This window comes from Trachemys scripta, chromosome 20 (genome assembly GCF_013100865.1).
Source record: "Trachemys scripta elegans isolate TJP31775 chromosome 20, CAS_Tse_1.0, whole genome shotgun sequence".
Classification (NCBI taxonomy): Eukaryota; Metazoa; Chordata; order Testudines; family Emydidae; genus Trachemys; species Trachemys scripta.
Window position 1 is genome coordinate 11137832 of NC_048317.1, and position 23506 is coordinate 11161337.

The 23506-nt window shown below is 58.0% G+C and overlaps 1 protein-coding gene across 3 annotated transcripts in view; it reads right to left on the reverse strand.

Moving 5' to 3' along the window:
- FGR (FGR proto-oncogene, Src family tyrosine kinase) overlaps nt 1-12735 on the reverse strand; it is a 35868-nt gene extending 23133 nt beyond the window's left edge. For all 3 annotated transcript variants that reach the window (XM_034754103.1, XM_034754104.1, XM_034754100.1), the window contains exon 1: nt 12176-12735. The gene's annotated coding sequence lies outside the window, so the exon portion shown is untranslated. The remainder of the gene's footprint in view (nt 1-12175) is intronic.
- Nucleotides 12736-23506: the final 10771 nt, after the last annotated feature.

Below are 23506 nucleotides of genomic sequence, written 5' to 3' on the forward strand. Positions count from 1 at the left end.
TGTAGAGCCCACAGTCCCTACTCTGGTGTTTCTAAGGTGCCCACTCCCAAAGGATCCAAGTGACAGCCCTATTCCAGGGCAGAATTATGGGATGAAACATATACAACAGGGACTGGTCGTTTATACAGCCGGATGGATCCAAGAGTGCTTTGCAGGCAGCGGGGCAGACTCTGCTCTGTGTCCCCGGTAGGCCCCGGTTCCTACAGGGCTTTGCTCCCCCGCAGGTGAGCTACAGCCCTTCCTAGGTGAGCCACCTCCACCATCCTGTTCTAGTGACCTCACCCAATGGTGGGAAAGGGTAGAATTATTCCCCTACTTGGGCACTCCGGTAGTTAGCGCCGCCCAGACGGGGCCAGGACTAGTGCCCCTCTGTGGGGAAGGGGCCAGGAGCTTTTTCAACATATAGGACCTTTGTTTAGATCGGATTGGTACGACCCTGACTTGTAGAGCAGAAGAGCATCCTACTCTGGCACTGGTCCAGGAAAGACCCGGGGGAGGAGAGGGGCGTGCTGTGGGCTGGGTCACCAACCTTCCGAAATGACTTTGGGTTCCACTCCGAGACCTCCCAGCCCAGGGAGAACCAGCCCAACCCCATTTAGCTCGCGAGCTGCCAAGAGCGACCGCAACCAGCGGGTTAGCTGCAGTTCATCTGAGCGCCGATGCAGATGGCGCCCCCTTTGAAACCACCTCCGCTCCTTTGGCGGCTTTCTCTGCGGCCGATCCCGCTTGCTCACATCTTTCCCTTTAAACCACGACTGCCCCCTTACCAGCTGTGCTCGCGCACCCTACCCCAATACTCAGGGCCTCAGGTCAATCACCCCACCCACACAGCTCCTTACATGGAGAGTGGTACCCCCCCCCCATGCCACACGCATTGCAAGGATCACGCCATTAGCCTCACGGTGCCAGGACTGGGAACTGACTGGGGAGTTTCCTGGACATTGGCCTGGAGCAAGCTCTGCCTAGTCGCTCTCACCTTTCTGGGCCAGAAGCATCTTGCTTGCCAGAGGATGTGGAGCAGGGGAGACGCTGGTGAAAGCATCTCAGCGTGGCTGGTGAATAGCTCATCAAGGTTTCTTTTCCTGCCTGTGTTCAGGGGGATTTCAGGTTCTGATACCTGCCAAATCGCCAGGCTCAGAAACTCCTGCTGAGCCCGATAGGCCAGGCTGGGCCCGGTTCTTGCTAAGCAGCCCCCTGGCTCACGGTCCGGCCCTCTCTGCTCTAGGGCACAAAGCTTTTGGACCTATTAGTGGGCCGGGCAGGGAAAACTCGCCTCTCGGTTTGAAGGAGACACGCCGGCTGGCAAGTAAATGAGATCCTCTTCCCCCAGCCCCCGCTGCGAGAAGAGGAGAAGGGAGGGCCCTGCCGGCCTGTGGCATCGTGCTGACGGACGGGGATTGCTATGCACAGAGGATGCCGCGCTCCAGTCCCGCCGTGCCAGAGGAGAGAACACCCCGCAGAGGCACATCTTGCGGGGAGGCAGAAATCGTTCCTCGGACTCCGGCTCTGCCGAGCGCCGTGGCTGACAGCGCATCCTGCCATCACGGCCCCTCCACACGCTGCTAATCCCCCTGCCAGCGGCTGGGCTTGCCCAGTCATTAAGGTAACAGTAATTGGAATCCTATCGAAAGCACCAGAAGGCTTAAACTAGCCTATGGTTTGCACTGCAGCCATGATGGGAGGAGGGCCTGACTTCCATGTTCCCCTTCCCCCCCGCCTATTGCGCTCCCCTTTGGAGAGATCCCACCAGGCCCGCTGTGCCGGCGTGGGCTGCATAGCCACGGTATGTCATGGGCACTGCCTTGCACAATGGCTGGGGAAGGACTGCTCAGCCTAGGGGGTGAACTGGGTGCAGTAGCCACTAAGAGGCAGCCCGGGGCTCCGGCTAACCCTCATGCACCCAGCTCCCCCCAAGGGGCTTCCAGGCCAACGAGGACAAGGCTGGCGCTTTGCCTTCCTCCGCGTCCCAAGGGCGACAGCTCAAGGGACGGGAGGCAGAGCCTTTCAGCTCAGGGCCGCTGATTGAAATCCAATTCAGCCGTCGCTATAAGCTGGCGCCACTGGGTACCTGCTCAGTGGCATGTGAGAGAGGAGTCTCACTCCAGTGGAAGCCAGAGTCCCACGGGGAGGTGTACCATCCTATCAAGCCACCAAGCAGAAGGCAGCTCAATCGGCACAAGCCATTGCCAACGTGACCTAGAGGGACAGCCTGTAGGGGTGAGCGCAGAGCGTTCACCCTCCAGCCCATCTCGCTCTTGGCCTCGGGGCCACGCCTGCCACCTGCATCGTTTGTAGCACTCACATTGGCCATTCGTCCAGGGACCTGTGCGGAGACGCACCTGCCACAGCACCACCGCTGGCCTTGAACCAGTCAGGCAGCCATGAAAAGCCCTACGGAGTCCATCGCCAGCCCAAGCCCACTGGTCTCTTGGCTTGGATTGTCTTATTCATTGGGAGAAGCGGTCCTGAGCCCCGCAGCGAAAAGGCAGAGCGCAGGGGAACTAAGCAGCTACAGTTCAATCAGAGAGGAGCGTTGATCTCTGGGGAAGAGACCCCGCCCCCACACACACTTTACGTACTACGCAGTGCGCTGCCCACAACACACCCGGCGATGTTCTGTCCTCGAGCCACTTCTTGGAATACAGCTTCAAACTAAACTCGACCCTTCCGCCTTATGTGGTCGATAACTTGAGTTCCCCACATTGTATGGGGCTGTCTTTTGAATGAGATCTTTAAAAATGTATATATAGGTCTTGTCTGCCCTGCCTGGATTTTAAAATTCTGGTGTCCTGAATTGGATCTCTCCTCCACTTATTACCACGCAACATTTAGCGGCTGTCCTCCACCCCAGAGATGGCTGCATGGTATGGATGCTGAATAGTTTGCGTAGTTCACGGCATGTTCAGAGATGAACAGCACTATCTTTATACATTTCAGCATAGCCACACGGTGTGGAGGGGAAATAAGGACATTTTCTCTCTGTAATTTAAAAAAAGGGGGCACTGGTAGGCTAACAGTGTAATATGGCTTTTAAAAACCTCACATTTCAGCGGCTACATTACCAGTAATGACACCTCCCACAGTGAAAGTAGCCTAGTCACTTTCAGTTTTCTTTATAGTCAATTTCTGGTCAGTTTCCTTTTCCGGTTCTCATGCATTGGACTTGGGTTTGCATTACTACAAGATAAGGCTAAAGTATCCATTTAACTCCAACGCCGATGCCCAACAAACACTTGGCAAAAAGCACAGCTTTGTTAAAGAATCATCCCCCCAGCCTCCCCCTTCCTTCAATTAAGGTAGGAGAACTCGCCTCTGAAACCTCCAGGGTGTCCCGCCATTAAAGCAGGCCTGGTCACACAACATTCCTAAGGTATCAAAGGTAACATACAAGCAACAAAAAACAAAAGCCTTAAAAGATGCGTGAACCTAAACTGCCTGACACAGTGTCTCTTTAAGAGAGGATCTAGCCGTGATTTTTAGACCTTGACATGGTGCCGATTCCAAAAACACACACAACCAAACTTACAACCAGAAGTTGGGAACCCGCAATCAGGGCACCCGCAGATACTGTCAGAACAACTTGGCACAAGTGACTTCCTCAAATCAGTTGCAGAATTAGGACAAGAACTCAGGAGTCCGGATTCCCAGCCCCCCTGTCAAATTCCTGGAAGCACTAGAACAAATACTTGTCTCATCTGTGATGTTGGTCTAGGCACAGCGTGACGTCACCAAAAGTCAGTGGAGTGGCTTCAAATTGACACCAGTGGACTGGGTATTTCTGGGTTCTAATCCCAGCTCGGACGCGGACTTGCTAGGTGACACTGGACAGGTTACTGCAAATCCTTGCCTCAGTTTCCCCATCTGCCAGGTTAATGATGCTCTGGAGTGCTGTGAGCAGGAGTTAATGCTTGAGAGTACTAAGTGTTCTGGGGTCATGATTTGCAGAAGGTCAGAGGCCGTGTGCAACCGTGCAAGCAAATCTGGCATTTGCACATGCAAATTGTTATTTATCCACGCTTACGGTAATGCCTAGGATCCCAGGCATGGACCAGGGTCCGGTTGTGCTAGGTGCTGCACAAACACAGAGCAAAGAGATGGTCCCTGCTCCAAAGCGCTTACTCCAATGCGGAAGCTGACTGCGTGTTTGCAGGCAGACCCCTGGGCATTTCTGTGCACAGCCCCAGGCACGTGACTTTTTAAAATGGGACTTCTCCTCCTCAGACAGGAAGCTGTGGGCTCCCTGCAAGGCTTGCCTTCCAGCGCTCGAATGCTGACCAGTGACACTTACTCACACGCCGCCGTGGTGAGCGAAGCAGTCCGTTTCCTGCTGGGGGACGAAGGGGGCTGGCTGGCAGCTCCGATTCCAGGGCAGGGGGAAGGAGCTGGCTGAGCTCTCAGACAGGTGCGCGGCCAGCCAGCGAGGCAGCTCTCGGGAACTGCTCCAGCATCCTGAGCGGAGATGGCAGCTCGGGCTGCAATCTGTGCATGCAGGCGGCCTGTCACAACTCCAGCAGGTCTCACCTCCCACAGTTGCACCCTGGCTCTGTGAGCCGAGTGTGAAGTCGAGAGCGTAGCGCTGTGAGAAAGGGAGGGTGCTGGCTGGGGGAGGAGGGTGCTGAGCCTTCCCAGAAGCTGCCGACTGAGTTTTGTCTCCTCCGTGCAAGAGGCTCACCAAGCTCCATTCTCTTTGGGGGAAGCGTCCGGACAATAATTCAAGGAGATGCTTCCCGCAGTGCCCCGTGACTTCAGGGCAGGGACCATTCCGGGGCTACTCAGGGTGCAGGAAGAGTACAAGTACAGGGTTAGAACAGGGGGCACTGAAAAGCACCAGGCTTCCCCCTCCATCCAGAATGCACCATTCTTGCCCCTTATGGGGCAGCCCATCGGCCCCTCAGCCACAGCGCACTGCCCCAGCACGTCACGCCGCGGCCACGACCCCAGAATGCCCTGTGCTGCCCGAGGCCGCAGCAGCGCAGTGCTAGCCCTCAGTGACTCACTGGCGATCCTGCTGGCTTACCCAGAAAGGGGTGAGGTCGGGGGGCGGAGGGACGCAGTGGAGAGTGGGGGAGCCCAGTGAGTCTGTGCGAACAGCGCTCTTTGCTTCGCAAGAGGAGAGCTGCCCAGGAGCCGGAGCAGACGTGGGGTGGGAAGGTTTTGGCTCCTGAGCTGGGCCTCTGGGTACAGAGACAGCCCCCCTCCCTGGGGCAGGGTTGCACAGAGATATTAGGGCATTCCCCTCCACTCAGCCATGAGGATGGGTGACCCAGGGCGACCGGAAACGGCGCAAGGGCCCGTGTAGACAGGACCAAGCCGATTCCACGGCTGGCTCGAGAGGAGATGCTTGCGGGGGGGAGGAGGGGGGGTTTGTAGGCGAGGGGCCAGTTACCTCCCAGTGCAAAGAGGCACACGAAGTGAAAGTGGGGGGGGGGGGGCAAGTGCTATCGCTGCAGCACCATGGGACAGAGGAAGCCACACCATTCCGGTCCATGCTCAGCTCAGGGAGGAAGTTGGGTGGGAACCAGTAAGGGGGTGGGGGAGGGAAGGCTTCAAAGCCGCCCGCAGAGAGGAATCCCAGGGCTGCCTTGAGAGCCAAGCTCTGAAGGGGGGTGGGGAGAAGAGAGGTGCTTTAGGGGAGATCACAGCTTGGGTTGCGGCTGGAGGGCTGGACGTGGGGCCTCCTGGGCCAGAAAGCCCTTCCTCATAGCCTTTGGGGGAGCGACTCTCGGGGCACCAAGAGGGCTCTGGGGTACACTTCCCCCCACTTGGCTGGTTCATCTGTTTTCCAGGCACAAAAGCCGACACGCTCAGCGCCCATCTGCCCCAGACCCCTGGGAACAGAGCCCCAGACCCCTAGGAACAGAGCCCCCCGCTACCTCTCCGCCAGCCACAGGGAGGCAGGAGCCGCCAATGGAGATGGGGCCAACAGCAGGGGAGCCCCACCCTGCACCCCTAGCAGTTCAGCTGGCTGAATAGCTATGGGGCTTCCTGCCCAAAGGGGAGCGGGGGTAGGGAAGGGGATACATGGGGGGGGCCACGAAGGGAAACCACACACAGAGAACTCACCGCACCCAAAGCGTATCAGTTTGGCGGCCAAGGGGCTGGAGTCAGGGCCGGCTCCAGGCACCAGCCCAGCAAGCAGGTGCTTGGGACGGCCAAGGGGAAGGGGCAGCATGTCGGGCTCTTCGGCGGCAATTCGGCGGGTCCCTCTCGGAGGGAAGGACCTACCGCCGAATTGCCGCTGAATTAGAAAGCGGCACAGTGGAGCTGCCGCCGATCGCGGCTTTTCTCCCCCTCCCCCCTTTCTCTTTTTGCCGCTTGGGGCAGCAAAAACCCTGGAGCTGGCCCTGGCTGGAGTCTGGCTATCATCAGCCCAGGCCTCGCGCTACCAGGGCAGATAGGGCCAAACACTGCTCTCAGTTACACCAGCGCAACCCCACCAAAAGTCAACACAAGAGCAGGAGGGATTGTGCCACGCTTGGGGGATGGGGGCATGCTGGCAGGACTGTCCCTCCCCCACAGCCCACTCCTCACACAGCCCGCACCGTTTGGATCTGGATGGGCAGCTGGTGCCCCCAGGTATGCCAGCACTACTGCAGGGCAGAGCGGGGAAGAGCTCATGCAATAAAACCCACAGGCTGAAATCAACATGCCGGACACATCTTACCTAATGTCCACAGCACCCACACACACACCACAAACAGCCCCATGATAGCGTTATCACCCCCCACACACCCCACGCCTGCCTCGCCTCACGCAGTCACATCCGGGCCCAGAGGAACCGAGAACGCTGATGCATACGGGAGCCGTGTCACTGCTCAACTCAGAGCCCACCTGGCTCCCTACCGCCCCCCTGGCCGTGGAACAGAACCCATCACCCGGTTACCCTCCCCTTTCCAGGGCAGCTAGGAAAAATTATGGGGCTTTATGAATAGCTGTTAGGGTTTCCTTCCTGGCATCAAGGACCTGTTTCTCCAGGCTTCACAGCCCCCAGTGCCACGTTCAGGATACATTAGACAGCTGTCTGGGTGGGTGGACACAGCCACATGGAGAGTGAGTGTTATGGGAAATAGTTAGCGAGAGAAATGGACGGGCAGCGCCCTGTGCGCTCAGTACATGGGAGCCTGGTGCCCTAGACGATTCCAGCATATAGATCTGGCCAGTGGCTCAGGTCGGAAGGGCAGATACGTCCATCCCGTAACCAAGGGAGTTAGAGAACGGAGCAGCAGGCTGGAGGCCAGACCAGGTCCTTTCCTGCAGGGCCTGCACACCTCGACGGCAGGGGGGGGTGTCTCCTGCTGCCAAGCGTCCCAGTCTGAACCCAGCCTATAGCGACAGCATCCTTGGCCATCAGACAGCCACGGTGGTCACGGGGTCTCCAGCTGGTCCCTCGTGGGCATGGGCCCCTATTGCATCCTTCGGCCTCTTGCTGAAAATCCCCAGCAGAAAGACCCAAGGGCTGGCTAGCCACGAAAGCTGCACTGCCCTCCCATTTCCCCGCCCTGCTGTGGAGGAGACATCTAGGGACAAGCCGTGGTTTTACCAGGGATTCCTTCTCATGGGCTGCTCTTCGTTCCCCAGGAGATGGAAATGCAACCTCCAGCCCCTGGGGGAGGCGATCACCTCTCTTCGTGCACTGGGAACAGGGAGAAGAAAAGCTGGACCCACTCCCTGCCTCCCGCTTCCCCTTGCTCCTAAACAGCCTGGCGAGGTCTATGAACGTGGCCCACCAGGGAAGGCTGCAGGTTACGGTCACTGCGCTGCTGCGTTGCGTCAGGCCCTGCCGTTAAGCGTGGGCGTTAACGTAGCAGAGTGCGGTACAGATCCACAGACATGGCACAGGGGCCTGCTACCGCACCCAGCTATCGGCATGGGCCCTTTAGCTCAAATACCAGAGGCCCGTGCTTTGGGGCCAGACGTCCCAGGTTCAGTCCCGGCCAGCAATGGAACCATAGGGTCGGGGCATAGAAACGAACGCCCCTTCAGAGCCTGCCTTGCTCTGCGTCTTGCCGAGCCCTGGCTGGCTGTTCGGGAAATGCCAAGGTGCGCACTGGGGGAGGCCATTCCCTGCTGGTGCGGGCAGGGACAATCGGTCACGGCCTCATTCCTAAAGACCCCGCTCAGCACGAGTCTCCGGGCTGGGAGTGGGCTGCTGGCACGAGCTCTGAGTTCAGATCGACAGGTGGGTGGGACTCAGCATTTACCGATGAGGAAAAGGGGGAAATTGTCCCCAAAACATCAAGGAGGAAGCAGGGGGGGTGGAAAACCAGAGCTTGAGAAATAATGGTGTGTTTCTCTGAGTTTAAGACACACAGGGAGTTTTACACAGGCCAGCCCTGGCTTTCTTATCCCTCTGTCCCAGCTAAACTGCATGGTAGATGCCTAGGACCCAGCACTGCGCTCAGCGAGTTGTGTGCACACAGCTACTTCCGCTCCCCCCCTCCCCCATATAAATACAGCGCACTCGTGCGACAGACCGCAGCTCAGCAGAGCCCACAAATGCTTTTTCTGCTGCAGAACTCCCCAGCCCGCCCCCCGACTGACCCAACGCTCTCGCACCATCCCGGCTTGGGAACGGATTCTTAGTTTTGGCAGATCTGAGACAGCAGAGTTTGAATCCAGACCACCCCAAAGTCTGGGGTGTCCGTGTTGGGGACTCATCTAAGGAAGCCGATGGTTTCCCCGAAATGGGGAGGAAGCCATGGTCTCGCTAAAGCCCACTGCTCCTTTAAGGCAGAACTGCTGGGCTTCCCATCACCTCACTGCCCTCAGGGTCTCATGCCACACCTGGGCCTGAGCACCCAGTCCAGGCTAAACTCCCCCCGAAGTCCAGAGGGGCTGTGGCTGAGTACGAGGTGCGGGACAGAGGCCTTTACGTAGAAGGCAGCAATCCCTTCCTTAAGGGGGAGGAAGGCCTAGTGGTTAGGGCAGGAGACAGGGAGTCAGGACCCCTGGGTTGTGCTCCAACCTCTAACAGCAGCTCACTGGGTGACTTTAGGCAAATTACTCAACTTCAGAGACTTGTTCCCCACCCCCCATGAAATGGATTCAATAATCCCTGCACACCCCGCTCCCAGAGGGGCCTGCATGGCTCCATCACTGAATGTCCATAAAGCACTTGGAGCTCCCTGCTCTCAGCAGGTGCCTTTCCCACTCTGGTCCAAGTCAATGTGTGATTCTGTCCTATCTAGATCCTCGCACCATGCTCAGAATATCACAATTACCCCTTCCCTGGGGATCGAGCCGTGTGACCACCATGATTCATGCACCCGCCTTTGTTGTTAGCTTGTCCTTCCACCCTCTATTTAGTCACCTGTTGCATATTCACTAAACCCTAGATTGTGAGCTCTCTGGGTGGGGACTGTCTTTTTTCTTATTTGTTTGCAACTGCTTAGCACACCAGGACCCTGATCCCTGACAGGGTCCTAAGCCCTTACTGCAAAAGCAACAACAAAAGAAATTATCAGCAAGGTAACAAAGTTCCACTTAAACCTTCGCCCTCCACTTGGTTGCTCCTGGAGTTCCTCCCTCTAGAGTGCTCAGCCCGCACCCTGGATCATCTCTGTAGCGAACCCCTTGGACAGGAAGTAGGACTTTGTGGTTAAGGCACTGGATTGGGACGCAGGAGATTTGGGGCCAGTTCCCTGCTCCACCAAGAACTTCATGCGTGACCCTGACCAAGTGAGGGAATCACTCTGGGCCTCAGCACCTGATCTGTAAAATGGGAAGATGTTACCTTTCTTCCACTCTTGGCCTGTTTAGATGGTGGGCGCTTTGGAGTCGGTCTCTGTGCATCTGACACAAAGGGGGCTCAGTCTCCAATGGAGCCCCCCCACGTGCTACTATCCCCCTTAGATCTGAATGCACGAATGAGGAATCTGCCCCAGTGAGTCTCCACTACCCACTTTGCCCTTCATCAGCCAGAAGGGCACCTGCTACCGGCGTGGGAGGTTTCAAGCAGACTCTGCCAGCCTGTTCCAGTCAGCAGGGAAATACTAGCCACCCATCTATTAGTCCACAGACGCTCTGTTGTGGGCGTGGGGAAGGGGAAGATACCAGGCGGAACAGGGATAAGGATTTTTGAGCGAGGCGGGAGTTCATTCAAAACAGCAGCAAATCGAATGAGCAAGGGGGTCCAGTGAAAGGCGTGGGTGAAACCCGGGAAAGGAGGAGTTGGCCCGAAGAGGAGTGGAAAGAAGTTAGAGCTTTACTAATGGGCAGAGGGGCTCCCCACGGCCAGTAGTTCCCCTCCCAGCCCTGGCCTCGGGCTGTACCCCTCCGACCCAGCCGGCCGTCACCACCCGACAGCTGTTCCATGACCTCTGTAGGAAAGAAGGTGGCAGGTTCCACCCTTGGCCTGGCATCACCTGCAGCTCTTGTTCGCAGCCTGAGCAGAGCAAACGGGTCATAGGGACGTCCCCCTTGGCATCCTACTCAGGTCAGGGAGCCAGAAGCCCACCCTGTCCCTAAACAGGCAGGGAGCGGCTGCAGTGTAAACAGAGCAACTCCAGCGGAGTCAACGGGGCTACCCTAGCGTATCCGAGGGGCCGGAGGTCTCCTTCCATCCTGGACGCTGCCAGCAACTGTTCCCAGCATCGCAGCCCCGAGTCGCCACAAGCCCACTGGCTCCAAGGAGCGCCCCTTCTGCGGGCGAAGGGGACAAGTGCAGGGTGGCGTCATCCCCAGGACCACGGCCCTCCCCCAGGGGACCGATCGGACGTACATCAGCGTATGAGCAGAGCAGCCGCAAAAGAGACCAGCCTCGGCCGCCCAAGGTCAGCACCGGAGCCCCTGCCAACTTCGGCCCTTTGCTCTGAGCATCTGATCCGGGCCCATTAAAGGCAGCCCTGTGACACAGAATAATCCACAGGCGCACACCCTTTCCACAAGAAAGAGGAAGTGCACTATTAGTAACAGCCTAAAGGAAAAGCACATTACAGGGGTAGCCATGGTAACCTCTTGCCACCACCGCCTCCCATCCCTAGCTCTCGCCTGCTGGCTGGGAAAAGCAGGATTTCCGCTGGAAGACGAGCAATTCCCGGATCTGAGGGGCTGCGAAGGAGGAGGAAATCAGGCTAGGGGAGCAGGGGACACACAAATACAACCCAGAACCGGGCCCAGAGCAGGGAGGGGAAGCGAGCCCCCTTCCCCACAGGCAGGGGGGGGGGGACTTAGACAGGAAGCTGCAAGTTCCTGCTCCCAGCTGAGCCACGCCAGGAGTTAGCGCAGAGAAATCAACTCAGAACAAATGGGTCCAGGACTGGGCTGAAGGCCCCTTTCCCAGACACTGTCAGCATCCCCGCTGGGGGCCCTTGGGACAAGGCTCCCAGAGCTAATGCCCACCCCACACTCAGCCAGGGGACAGTGGTGCGTAGGGTTGGCTCCAAGGACCAGTCATCTCAGTGGCTGGGGATGGGTCACCATGCAAGCATTTTCCGGGGGGCAGGGGGTGTTGGGTTGGAGATACAGTCCCCTCCCCCGAAAGGGCAAAATCATCCGAATTGAGATGACTACAGGGGTGTCCCCTGCCCGCCCCTCCCCGGACATAGCCAGAAATAACAGAACTGCCACCCGAATAATGTCTGGAAGGAAAGTGACACCTTCTTCTGCCACCCCCCCCCAGGTCCAGATCAGGCAGGAAAACAAGCCGCTTGCTTGTGCAACATCCTTTTGTTGCTGCTGCCGATTAATGCCCAGCAAAGCGGAGCGGGGGCTTCGCTCCCCTCTGGGCCAACCGCGCCTGGGGGGGGGGGTTACGCCGGATTGACACGGGGGGAGACGGGAATGGAGCGAGCCTCGTTTGTTTCACCCGGGGAGAGCCCCGGGTCGCCTTCCTTCCCCGCAGCCACGAGCGAGAGGGGCGCCTCGGTCAGAGGGGCGGCAGCCCCCCGGAGAAGGCGGAGACACCACCCCCCCACACACCGCGATCCTCATCCCTCCATCCGCCCCCCGTCGCGCCGCAGCTCCCGGAGCGCGATGCCCAGAGGCAGAGGGGGATTCAGACAGATCATACTCGCCTTGTGCGGGGAACCAGAGCGACCCCATTCCCCAGCCGGCTGCATTCTAACACACGCAGCCCCCGCCGCCTCCCTCCGCGCCCCCTCGGCCCTGCATCCCTCCCCAGCGCCCCCGACCCCCGCCGCCAGGCGCGCACCTGCCCGCCCAGGACTTGCCTTACCTTGCGCGTCTTGCGCCCGGCTCCAGCCTGCGGGCACGGGGCTGAGCTGGCCTCTGGCGGGGAGGCGGGCAGGGCACAGCGCGCCGGTGGGTGCCTGCGTGTTTCCCTGTCTCTTCAGTTCTTCTTACTGGTGTACAGCCCTCAGCCGGCCCCCTTCTGCTCTTCCCCCCCCCCCCCCCCCCTTAGCAAGGTTTCATTGTGCGAGTGGGAGCCGGAGAGAGCTGGGCTGGGAGCTTACGCATCCCAGCAAATCCCCATCAGCTGGTGGAGACCCCGCCGCTAGGTTCCACCCAGTCATTGATTGCTGCCGCCTGGGGTCCTGTCAATCAGGAGCTCCTCCGGGAGGGGGGATTTGAAAGCCCTTCCTGGGCACACCCCACCCCAATCACACAATCAATCCCACAACAGCGGGCTGCCCAGGCCAGGGGTAGATTGCAGAGCTACCAACCCCTTCCTCCCCCACATCTCCCCTGACCTGCAGCGGGTCACTAGGGTCCTGCAGACCTGGCCTGGTCGGTATCTTCTGAGGGAGAAGGGAATCCAGGCGACCTAGCTCTGGGCATTGGCCACAGCTAGTGGGGGCGGGGGGAGGGCCTGCCAATCAAACCATTCCAGGGTGTGGCTATATCAAAAATGAATCGGTGGGAGGGGGGCTGAGGAAATCCCTAGTACCACCTGTTAATGCGACCTCTGGGCAACCAGCTCCTCAAAGGGATCCAGACCCCTAACTCCCCTTGATTTCAAATGCATTCAAAAATCCCACTGATTTCAATGGGTGCTAGGTGGGATCAGACTCTGAATAAATAAATCATAGAATCGCAGGGTTGGAAGGGACCCCCTCAGATCATCTAGTTCAATCCCCCTGCTCAAAGCAGGACTAATCCCCAGACAGATCTTTGCCCCAGATCCCTAAATGGCCCCCTCTAGGATTGAACTCACAACCTGAGGTTTAGTAGGCTATTCCTCTCCCCCTGTTGCTTGTTGCTACTAGGAGCTGCAAGAAACCCCAAAATAAGCAACTGTGAAATAACCCACTCACAGGGTCCTTCCTAATGCTAGCTAGTTAGTGGCTGAGAGGTGAAGTGACTCCCCTAAGATTGTGAGCAGGTCAGTGACCCCCATGATTCCCGATTCCGTGCCCAACCCACCTGGCTTGACCCCTTGTGAGAGTACGGGCTGAAAGAGCTAAGGGGGCTGCCCCCTCCACTTCTTGCTAGAGGACAGGCCGCTGGCGCAGTTTTGAGGCACAAGAGCGGGGGCAGCACCTGGCGGGAGCTTGCCCAGGTGTGGTGCCCGTCCTGTAGAGAGCTGGGTAAATAACAGATCTCTCGGCTCACTTGCCATTCCAAAAGATTATTTTTTTTAAAGGTTTCAGGTTGAATCAAAATCAAAAGTGTTGGAGATTTTCGGCAAATGGAGGAGTAGAAAAAAAATGTCAACTCGGGTCAAACCAAATGTTTTGTTGGACCCGAAATGAAACGTTTTGTTTGGATTTTGAGCATTTTCAACGATCAACCATAAAATGGAAGGACATTTCAAAGCACAAAGTCACCTTGAATCAAAATGTTTCGATATTTCCTGAATTTGGTTTTTGAATTATTATTTTTTTCCCCAACCAAAACAATTTGGCAAAACCGACCCAAATTCACGAAATGTTTTGGAGTCACCGAATCTGCATTTTTTGCCCCCCCCAAAAAGTTTCCCTAGAAACAGTTTGCTCAGCTCTAATTCTGCAGGTAACGAACTGTACTTCTGGAGCGGATTTCAGTCCAGCGTCTGTCATGAGCACTAAGGCCCAGATTTCAGGGGAAGCTAGGAGCCTAAATACCTTGGAGCATCTGGAGCTGAACTCATTAAAGCCAACCTGTCATAAATATAGGGGGAAGGGTAGCAACCTTTATGTATGCAGTAGCATCAAATCCCTCCTCGGCAGCTGTACTGGTTCGGGGGGGGGGGGGAACCCCGATATGGTGTCAGCAGTGGGATTTTATGCTACTGCATATATAAAGGTTGCTACCCTTCCTCCTATATTTATGACACAACCCAAAGTCCATAACAACCAGTACGGACCACTCCCAAGCACTAATGCAATTCTTCCCCTCCCCCTCTGGAAATGGGGTATCTTTCCCTGAAAGAAATATGGGAGGTGGGGGGGGGAAGCAAACTGATTCAAAACTGAATGGAGGATGAAATTCTCCCCTCCCCCCCCCCCCCGGAGAGAGGCTGTGCAACGCTTACTCACTGCTTAAGAGGCCTTACAGGATGCAGATCCTTGGGCGGGTTCTTGGCACAGTGGGGGTGGGGCATGGAAAACGACCTTCGTTGCACAATACAACCATCACAAGTCAGTATCGCATCTTGCCTCCAGAAGAATCTCAAACCACTTTGTCGGCGGCCTCCGAAGGAAGCCGTCGCCCATCTCTGCGCTGCAGCCACCTCTGGGGTGGAATGCAGCTGTTCTGTGTTCTCAGCCAGGCAATGGTTCTCTCTGGAGGGGAAGTCCAAAGAATTTCCTTAGCCAGGTCAGCAGTGGGAAGGCAGGTGGTTACCCAAACTCAGCTATAACCAGCTTCATACCTCTGCAGGAAGTGCCTCTGGGGTTTTGATGAGTGCAAGTGCCCCAGGAGCCTTTTTGCAAAGCTCTCTCCAAAAACCTCCAGCAGCACAGTTGCCCCTGGACAGTTCAGTACCTGCCCGGAGGGAAGGGCACCACCTGCTGAATTACCACCAGCGCTCCCCGCAGCACCAAGGTTCAACCTGGCACTTTCCCGGTCAGGCATTAACCAGGCCCAGCTCTGCTTAGCACCTGGGAGCTGGGACAGTCACAGCCCACAGGGCCGACACCTGGATGCTGGAGAAAACCAGTGAAAACACTAAGGCTGGAGCCCAGAGCTTCACTGCAGCAAACAGCTCCCTTCCAGGAAGCCCCAAAACATGCCAACACCCTGACATAGACACGCCCCAAGGACCCCAACGTTAGCAATGCCAGCCTCCAAAATAAGGAATGCAGATCTTCAGTGGCTCCCTTGACAGCCCCTCGTCTATCAAAAGGGTCTTAAAGTCCAATGCCAGACTCAGAGGGGAGACCCTGCTGGCTTTAGGGGAGCCACTCTTGAATTGCGAGGAGAATCAGGCCATTAGAAAACCATCAGAGGCAGGTATGACCCCCCAATGCACTGGGTGTCAGAACACCCGGGTCCTATTCCCTGCTCTGCCATTGACTAGCTGTGTGACCTTGGGCAAGTCATGTTCCTCTTCTGTGCCTCGGTTTCCCTTCTTGCTCTTTCTCTGTCTTGTCTATGAGATTGTCAGCTGTTTGGGGCAGGGACTCTTACTTTGGGAACGTTATCGCTGTAATGCTTAGGAGCGCCAGTCATGGACCAGGCCCCCATTGTGCCAGGCGCTGTACAATTTTGTTGCTCTTAGATGTATTATGGTAGCTCCTAGGCATTCCCGTCATGAACCAAGACCCCATTTCACCAGGTGCTGCACAAAACACAACTCAGAAAGAAGGGCCCTACTCCCAGGGTCTTACGCTCTAAGCAGTAAGAAACAACGCCCCAGGGATGTGCATGGCGGGGCGCTCTGTACATAGCTCCCGTCTGCCTTTTGCTCCACTTCCCCCCCTTCCCTGTTTTTGCTCCATGGCAGGGGGCCGTGGGTGGAGCCGGTGAGGTCCCCTCTCCACAGCATCGCCCCATGACCTGGACCCGTGTGAAATTCCAGGCAGGTGGTCACACCGCTTGAAGCCATGTTAACTCGAAGGCAGCCCGGTTCCGTTGTGAACTGCAGACCCAGGGAAGGGGCAGCTGTCCCTCCCAGACCCAGGGTTGCTCCAAACTCACAGTGCCTTGCAGGACAGTCCAGGGAAAAGTCTGGAAGGGGTTCTTTTAGGGGGAGGGAGTTAAGGGAAAGGGGGGCTTTCCCCTCGCAGCCCTGCAGCAGGGCGAGATTCGAAATGCTTGTCTGGGATGGGTAACTGAAAGAGGTGGCTGGTGTGTGACCCCACAGCCGGACTCACCAGGCTCCCTCTTGGAAATAACTCTGGACTCTGCGGGGGGGGGGGGGGGGGGGGGGGGGCTTTGATCTCGCAGATGAACACTGCTCACCTGGGGGAAAGGTGAACTCTGAGCAGGTGCCCTCACCTGCCTGCACCAGGAGCTCCTGGAAGGCCAGGTGCAGTTGCGGAGGGTGCCTGAGCCCTGGCGCTTCTCCCCTGTCCCAGATGGGGGCTGTGTGTTTCATTCACTAATAGAATCAATGGGGGAGACACCTGTCTGACCCCTGCTGGCTTTAAGGGAGCCACCCCTGAGTTACAGGAGAATCAGAGGCAGTGTGACCCCACTGCACTGGGTGTCAGGACACCTGAGTCCTATTCCCTGCTACTGACTAACCTTGGACAAGTCACTTCTCTCTGTGCCTCGGTTTCCCCTCCTGCACTCTTTGTCTGTCTGGCCTATTTAGATTGTCAGCAGTTTGGAGCAGGGGTGATTACTATAGGCACATATAGTGCCTAGCACCCTGATCTATATTAAGTCCTTATCTGCTCCTTCATAGTGCAGTAATGGGGGTTCAGCCACTTAAATATATTCAGCTTCACTACACCCTTGTGTGCTATTATCCTCAGGTCACAACTAGGGAAACTGAGGCATGGAGCAACTAAGTGACTTGCCTAAGGTCAGTGGCAAAGCTGGGAACTGAACCCAGGTCCCCAGAGTCCCAGGCAATATCATTAACCACTGGGCCATCCTTTCTCCTGAATTCCAGTGGAGCCTCTTGATGACTACAAATAATGACTGATGACACTAGCTCCTAACTCAACGTTCACAACAAAGGATCCCAAAGCCCTTTGCAACCCAGGCACTCAGGAATCACTCCACATCACCCTGCGACACAGCACCTCACCCCTGAGAGATTTTTTAAACTCCAACTGTAGCAGAGGCAAAACGACGTCCAACCCCCTGTAGACTGTAAGGGGAGGGGATGACTGGCACAGCCCAGGAACATTATGGGGTGACGGGTGAGTTAGACTCCCTGAGGCCTCCTCTTACCCACATGTGGAGGGGTAACGGACCTGACCGGCTGTGGACGCACTGGGAGAATAATCCGAATGCTCGTTCTGCCGCAGTGAGGTAATGGGGTCAGTGAGGTGCATTGTTTGGCCAGCAGCACGCTCCCGATGTCAGCCCATGTTCCGGTTCGGTCCATGGGGAAACACCCCCAAAGCTGGAGAATAACAGGGCTCAGCCCGAGAGCATCAGCGCGTGTCTCGGGCCAGAGCAGAGGGGCAGCATGGGGGTCAGGGCATGGCCCAGCGCTCTGCTACCCAGCAGAGCATGGTCCGGCGTGCGGCCAGAGCTGGGCTTCGAAAAGGAGCCTGCGCGTGGACCGGGAGCACAGAGACTTCGGAGGAGGAGATGTGCAAAGCTGCCCTCGGAAAAGGGCACTTTAGAAAATGCCGAGTTGGGAGAGGCAGGGTAGGCTCGGGGCTAAGGCAGGGACTAGGCCTCCGGAGCAAGTCAGAGATCTCAGAACAGTTCTATTAGACAAGCTTCGTGTGCTCAAATCAGCCTCCCAGCTGGCATTCAGAGCCAAGAGGCCAGGAATGAACGGGGCCCAGAGACCAAACTCTCTGTTTATCCCTAGAGGCGGCACCACCAGGGCAGGGCGGAGACCCACTGGCAGGACAACATGGGCAAAGCTGCATGCCCTGCTCCGTCCAGCTGGTCCCTTCCAGATGTGCTAAACGCCCTGGGAACCATGGCGTCGGCATGGAAACCCAGGAAGATTGGCAGCTGGGCCAGGCTGTGAGCCTTTAGCTGTGCAGGAGAGGGCTTAGGCCTTGTGACTTGAAGGGGACAACAAGCAGGGGCTGCACACCCCAGTCCAGTCCTCCCTGCCCAGCACCCCAAGGCCGCTGGGAGGGAATGGGAGCGCGTGGAGGGAAATCATTGCAAAGCAGATGTTTCCTGCAGTGTGAACAAACCAAGTCCCTGATTCTGTTTTTGGACGAGCTGGGGAGAGGAACCTGCTGCCGTTCAGCCCGAGGATGCTGCTAGCACTTACCACATTTCCAGCTTCAAAATAACTCCAGCCACCAGCGCTAGCTACGTCCCCTCCCCCAGCCCGATTCTGGCCGCTGTCTCCCTGCCTGCAGAGACATCCAGCCTCCGGGACCGGAGCACAAGGGGCCGAGGTATTTTCGGCACTAATCAGGTGCTATTTTTTGCACGCCGGGTGGTTATTTTTAGGGGTGAGTTTTAAAGACCTGTATGGCAAAGAGGCTGAGTGTTGCTGATGCCTCATGAGCTCACAGTGCGGGATTCTGAGACCGTCCCGTAGCCCTCCTGCCTATGGGGGCAGCTTAAGGTTCAGGCTGAGTCCCCACTTATGGACCATCAGCTTCTGCATTCGCCTCCCTGTTCTACTTCCTGTGTATCCGGCCCACTACCTCTGTGTCCTGCCCCTTGTTGTGCATGGCTGCCACTCTCCACCCCCGAGGTGGCTGCATTGCACATCTGTGTATACCAAGGGGCTGGGATTTGCAAAGGGCCCTGAGGCCAAGAATTTCAGAAGTGACTAGCAATTTTGGGGGGGGGTGCCTGAATTTTTGGGTCCCACCCTGAGTCACGGTAAAGGGACCTGGATTTCCAGAAAGCGCCGTCTGAAAAATCAGCCCCCTGGAAAGGGGCTCCAGTTGGGAGCCCAGAACCTGAGGCCCCTGAAGTTAGTCAAGGTTGAAAATCTTGGAGGTGCCTGATTCCCCTAGGCGCTTTAGCAAGCCTCAAAATGCCGCATGCCCTGAAGCTCCAGTTGACTGCGGTAGGAGCTGCAGGGTGCTCAACACCTTTGCAAATCAGACCACTTACCCAGGGGCCTCAACAGGGACCAAGGAGCCTGGCTTTAGGCCTCTGGGGTTAAAAACCTTGGCCCGGATTGAGAAAGCACGTTGGGATTGGAAGGCCTGAGAATAAACGTAAGATGGACACGAGCGTGGCTAGAAGATCATATGGTCCGAGCTCTTGGATAGCAGCACGGGCCAGTTCATTCCACCCGCACACCCCTATTGGAGGAGACCAAGGTGCCACCGATGCCCGGCGGTGCATTGCATCTCTTTGCTCAGCAGCGGACCCGGGAGCCTCGGTGGAATGGATGGCAAGGCAGGACCGGCCTCAACGTAGCCCCCATGTTCAGCGGCTGGCGATGTTTGAGCAGGCCTGGTGCTCCGTAGTGGGTCGCAGGAGAGATCCCTTCTACCACATGTCACACAACAGGAAGGGGCTGGACCTTCATTCACACAGGAAGGCGCTTGTGTTGCAACTGAGTTAACAGCTGGGCTGCATTGCAACATCCACTTGCAGGCAGCCTGCGATCTGCTGTGGCAGGGAAGCCATGGGGAGGTGGAGGAGGGGGGCGGTCATTCAGGTGGGGAACAAGTCTTGCAGAAGGTTAGGCCTCGAGCCTGCAGCTGTGCAGTGGCTTGGCTCCTCACACAGCTGCTCCAGGCCTCGGACAAGTGGGTTGCAACACAGGGAGCCAGGATTTCGCTCTGCTCTGGGTCAGACTGCTGCTGTCCACCGCACCCAGCGTGGATGAGACGCCACCGGCCTTGCAGGTGCACCGGGTCAGCCAGTTCTCCTAACTCCATCCCACACACCGTGGCTGCCTCCCAAACCTCCCGGCGGCAGCCCAGGGCACTATGGGAGCGGCTCTGCTGCAGGAGCTGGGAGATCTCGCCGGACTGGGAACCTCATAGTGTGCACCATGGAAAGCATTTGGGTGCACGCCAGCTGGCGCTGGAATGCCCAGGGCCCTGAATCTTCACCGCCCTGCCCTTTGTGCCGGCATTTCCCACCTAGGCCAAGTAAATGCCAAAGGCTCCCAAGGCAGAGCTCACCACGCGCTCTCCCCCGGGGTGGTGCTTTACTCCCCCTGTGCACAGGCACCGGAGGCTCCACAACGTGCGGGCAGCGGTGAATCAGGCCCCACACTTATGGGTGGCAGGGAGCAATGCTGGCTGCAGGAAGGGGGTCCTGTGTTGGTGGAGGCGGTGGGATTGGAGAGTCCAGCTGATCCCAGCCCTTTGTCCGAGACGAATCCCTACGCTAATTTAGTCCCCAGTGGCATCACCCCCTCCCCAGCGCAGTTCTGAGGCCCTGTGTTTTCGATCAGCCCAGGCCCGGATTAGCTTTAACCCAAGCCAGGGGACGCGGCTGTGAGATGTCCCCCTTTGTGGCTGCAGCATGTCCCGGGAAGAGCCATGTGCCTTCACTCCAGTACCGCACCTGCAGCTGTCGCGTCGCCGGAGCTGAGACAGGCTGGGCTTGCACGGCAGTACCCCAAGGACAACCCACCCGGTGTTTGCAATTCAGCAGGTGCTACTCTCCTGTCCCCGTCAGCACTGACCAGCGCCCCCAGCAGGCACTGAGCCCATTTGTGAAGGGCGTGGGAAGCGTCTGAGATGAAGAGGTGCAACTGTAGTCAGCAGATCCCTTCCCGCTGGCCTCTCCAGGCTCCGGCTGAGCTCTGGAGAGATTCCGACTCTTCGGTGTTGGGAATAGCCCCTGGCTGGCTGCCCGTCCGGGAGCCGCACCACTCAGTGAGCCATGGAGGACTGCCTGGAAGACTGCCTGGCTGGGGTGGGGGGTGGGGAAGCATGCATTGAGCCGGAACCCAACTAACCAGTTGCAACTTCTTATCAGTGACCCCGTCACCACGGGTTGCTCTGCACAAGATTGTGGAGAGGAGGCTGCAGTTCCACCTCAGACACTTGCATGAGACCCAGCGCCGAGGCTGGCCCGGCTTCCTCATTCGGCCTCAGCTGCGGCGACAATCACCCTGCACCAGAGTGCTGACGGGCTGCAGTCTGGGTCGGGGTTAGCGTGTCAGCGAGGAGACAAAAGGCAAGAGCCCGTTGCACTAAGCGCCTCCCGGCGGAGTTCTGGCACCAGAGCCGTGGGGTCTGAAAGGTCTTTGGGAGTTCAACAGGGAGTCATGGGACCTATTGGGCGTGACACGTGGTGGCTTCGCGGGGTCACTCACAGCCAGCCTGGCACGCCCAGCGAGGGCTCACTCGGCCGTTCCATAGGGCAGCGGGGGATATGGCTCTCCCAGGTGGATCTGGGGATGTGGGTGCTGCAGGGGTCCCGACTCAGACCCAGACAGAAGGCTGGCACGTTCACCCAGGGGCATGGCGACCTTCAATGGCCACGAGCTGCTGGGGAGATGGTACCCAGTCGGCACTGCCAAAGGGGGGCGGCCCTCACTCCCACGCCTAGAGGCAGACAGCAGCGATTGGCTGTCATTCTGACATCACTGGAGGAATTGCCGTGTCCACCTGTAGCAAGGCGGAGCACTCGCTGCCGCGGCACCTCCTGCTGGTTGGTCTGGGAATGAGCTCTTCCAGCTTCGGAGCGCCTCCTCCTGGCCTGCTTCTCCCTTTTCTAGTACCACCCTTTAGTTCAGACCCCACGCCCCTCCCGGCACCTCTGTGCCCCTTCAGTCGGGCACTGCCCCCTGGCAATACCCCACACTCAGGGGTCCTCCTCTCCCTGGGGACCCCAATTCCCTAAAGCCCATCTTGCCTCAGTGACCGACTGCCAGTCTTCATCTAGCCCCTTCCCTCAGGGGCAAACTGCCACTCAGCATTGCCCACGGGTTTGGACCTGCTGCCTTTTCCCAGCCTGGCAGCACCGCTGCAGCCTCATTACCCCCACAGGCCCTTTTACCCCGGCCTCAGCCTGGGGACTCGCCTGGCCAGAGCTCCCTAGCTCTGCCTGTCCTTCCCCAGCACTGCTCTATTTGTGATACCCTTCCCCAGCCAGGTCCTTCCCCCTCCACCACTGCAGTGAGACTCCCCCTGCCTAGCTCCCAGCCCTTTTATCAGGACCAGCTGGACCCTAATTGGGTGTGGCCACCCCTGCAGCTGCCAACCAATCAGCTTCCCTCAGCTGCTTTCAGCCCTGCTACCCCACCCAATCAGAAGAGAGCAACTGGCCATTGTCCCTACTGTGCCTCAGTTTCCCCTCCGGCTGGGCACAGGAGTGTGAGCCCCGGGCCAGTGCATGTCGTGCGTGCCCCAGCCATAGAGGAGGTGGGCCTGGCTCTTTACTTCCAGCTGCAGTGACTCCTGCCGACCCTCCTTCAGTCCCGGCCCCCAGCCTTGGGGAGGGAGAAGCTCATTTGTGAAGCCAGGCCCCTTGCCCTGTTGACAACCGTCACGCAGCCCCCACACAGCTGCCATTCCAATGCCAGGCGCCCTCCTGGTTTATTAACACAAAGCAGCGTTAGGTCTTTTTCGTCCTTTCTGGCCCTTTCACGGACACACCCATCACCCTGATCTCGGGGCTGCGATGCCTCTCCCCACCCTGGCCCCCTGTGGGGCTGGGTCCTGCCCAGCTCTGCACAGGTCACCAGGTTCCCCTGGGCCTCTGCTCTTTCCCCTCTGCCAGGCTCTGGAGCGTCCATCCCTGGCCTCTCCCGCACAGAGCCAGACTCGATAGTCCTGCCTGATTCCTCAGTCATGGGTTCTCCCTGGTGCCTAAGATTCCCACCGGCTGCGTTCCCACAGCAGGCAGCCTAGGCCCTGCACGCGCGGGGAGGACAAGGGCCTTGTTGCAGGCTCATAAGGGGGAGCTGCCGTTTCTGCTGAGAGCTCTGTTCCCTCCTGGTCTTCCTTGGCACGCGGTGCAGCCCCCGGGACCCTTCCCTAGCCCGCCTGGTCTTGCCTTGGCCCACCAGCTGCGGGGGTCCTTGTTCTGGGCCAGTCCCGTTGCCTTTAGTGGCCACATCAATCATCTAGGGTCTCAACTAGGATCAACTAGTTTTACTTTGCAGTAAAGTCACCCCCCAGCATGAGTTGCGTCACCTTCCCCCAGACCCCAGAGTGGGGCTTGAACACCTGACGTGGCAGGTGAAATTCTGACTGGGGGTAGGGGGAGAAGACCATTGTGACAGGTCCAAGCTGGCTGGAAAAGCAGCTTGAAGCGCCCAGGTGTGAGTCAGTCTGACCCAGGCTCTAGGGGCCGGGCCGGCTGGCTCTGGAGCTGATCGGCCCACGTGCCAAAAAGCCCGCTGTAAGAGACGCCTGGCTCAGCTCGGAGGCAGGAAAGGCTGCACGGGGCTGCAGGAGATGCCTGGAATTTTGGTCTTGAGTCACAGCCTCCTTGGCTTCCTCCCGCTCCTGCTCCGCAGCCCCCTGCTATTCCAGTCCTGAGCCCACACAGCTCTGCCAACGCCCCTCAGGCCTGACCTGCAGCCCCGCTCCCCATGGGCACAACAGGGCTGCTAAGCCGAGTCAGCAAGTTCAGTCTTGCAAACGCGTTGCCAGGC